Below are 2,192 nucleotides of genomic sequence, written 5' to 3'. Positions count from 1 at the left end.
TGGGGGGCGGGGGGGTTCATGACAGATGATGCAGGACAACAACCAGAGATCAGAAACGCACGCGCGCCGCTGCGTTCCTCAAACGCATCCAATCACGCGCCGTTAGGAACGGGCGGAATTACGCAACCGGCCGCCGCGAGGCCGCGCGCGCGAGCGCCTCAGAGTCAGCCGTGATGGGACCAGAGACCCGCTCAGAGGACTGGGGGTCAGGAACGGGCGTGAGGATGATGACAGCGGTGACGGACTCGAACCAGAACCGGACGCTGAGGTCCACCTGAAACTGTGACGTCACGACCTGCCGTCTTCACTTCCTTCAGCATCAGCGGCTGGACGTGAAGCTCCAAAACAAGCGGGAACATTTCCACTTCCTGATTGAGTTCAATGAGGAGAGGAAGCTCTGTTACCATGGTAACCACCAACTCAGTTTCCTTCATCTACCGACTTTGGCTCCAAATTCTTTTGGTTTCTGTCATTTTGGTTTGGATTTGATGTTCTGGTTAAAGGGGGCGGGGCTATCTGACTGACAGAAAGTCTATAACTTTGTAGTGGGCGTGTCTTGAAACAGAGAAGCCCCACCCAACTGCCCATTTTTGAGAAGGAGGGGGTTTGATGACGTCATTTCAGGTTAAAAGTCAAACTTGTTACACCTGGATGAGTGAAAGGTGTTCTCGGTTTGACCCCTCCCCTGGGGGAGTGGTGAGCTGCAGACACAGTTGCACTCAGGAACCATTTGGGGGTTTGACCACCCCCTTATTGCTGAGGGTCAGACATGAGGCTCTGGGTCTCAGTTTTAGAGTCTTTGGTCTGAGTTGGCCTGGATTTGAACTCACGACCTTCCAGTCTCAGGGCGGACACTCTTCCACAGGTCCACTGAGCTGACAAATCAGCTTTAAATGAGCCAGAACTAACTAACGGGTCAACAGCAGTTTCTGTCTGCGGCAGTGAAACGTCGGTCTAAACGTGTTTCAGGATCGGCGTTAAGAACTCTGGTTTTCACGAGTCGCTTCACATGTTTTGAGTCTGTTTTCTTCAAGTTACACACAAACACGCATCAAAACCAGTGGAGCTTGGACCCATCAGGGACGAGGGTGTGGTTGTAACACCTGGAAACATGGAGGTGTCGACCGTTTGAAAATCGACCGGATGATCAGTAGATCTGCACAGAAATGAACTAACCAGAGAAAATGAGGAAATGAAGACTTTCTGACAGGAAACATTTTTATCAACGTTTCGTCCTCAAGATTCTGGCTTGAAACCGGCGTCCGGACCGTTCTGGTGTCCAGATCACTCCGGCGTCCGGACCGTTCTGCCATCCGGACCGCTCCGGCGCCTGAGGACGATTAAAAGCCGAGACACAACAGTGTTTGAAGGCTTCCCAGCTTGTGGAAACAGAACTTTCCGGTTCCGTCTGTGATCCAAACCTGCAGCTGGGATTCAGTCATTTGATTTAATGATCTTCATGAAGAACATTAGAGCTCCCCGGAGGAGGGCGCTCCTCCCCGCTGCTCCTCCTGACGCCCTGAGGAGGCTTCATTTCCTGGGCCACTGCCTCAGTACTCCCTCCACCCCCACAGCCCAGATTAACACACAAACACACAGAAACACACACACAAACACAAACACACACAGGGCTGCACGGCGCTCTTCGTGAAACGTGATTTGGCGCCCGCCGTGTTTTCAGCAGACTCCTGGCCAGATTAAACTCTCCAGGATTCCAGACAGTTGGTAGAAACATCTGAAGCTGCTTTCAGTCAAAGAAACCAAAACGCCACAACTAGCACTTGGTCGGGATAATAAACTGCATCCACTGCTGCCAGGTAGAAAAAAACTTAAGGAGTAAAAAAATGACAGAAAAACAAACAAACATGAAAGATTTATGGAAAAAAAATCATTCAAGAAAACTAAGAATCAGAAAGAGATTTTATACTGTTATTGAGATGGATGAATGATGGATGATGGATGATGGATGAATGATGGATGATGGATGATGGATGATGGATGAATGATGGATGATGGATGGATGAATGATGGATGGATAAATGATGGATGGATGGATGATGGATGAATGATGGATGATGAATGATGGATGAATGATGGATGATGGATGGATGAATGATGGATGGATAAATGATGGATGATGGATGGATGAATGATGGATGGATGATGAATGATGGATGGATGATGGATGGATG

At 49.2% G+C, this 2,192-nt stretch overlaps 1 protein-coding gene across 1 annotated transcript in view; it reads left to right on the top strand.

Moving 5' to 3' along the window:
* Positions 1-121: 121 nt before the first annotated feature.
* The window catches only part of LOC112148683 (guanine nucleotide-binding protein G(I)/G(S)/G(O) subunit gamma-2), a 9,923-nt gene continuing 7,852 nt past the window's right edge, over positions 122-2,192 (top strand). The window contains exon 1 of the mRNA XM_024275960.2: positions 122-408. The gene's annotated coding sequence lies outside the window, so the exon portion shown is untranslated. The remainder of the gene's footprint in view (positions 409-2,192) is intronic.

The sequence above is a fragment of the Oryzias melastigma genome, linkage group LG22, assembly GCF_002922805.2.
Source record: "Oryzias melastigma strain HK-1 linkage group LG22, ASM292280v2, whole genome shotgun sequence".
In the NCBI taxonomy this organism is placed as follows: Eukaryota; Metazoa; Chordata; class Actinopteri; order Beloniformes; family Adrianichthyidae; genus Oryzias; species Oryzias melastigma.
Note: the sequence above shows the minus strand (reverse complement) of the source record. Positions and strands in the feature narration are given on the sequence as shown.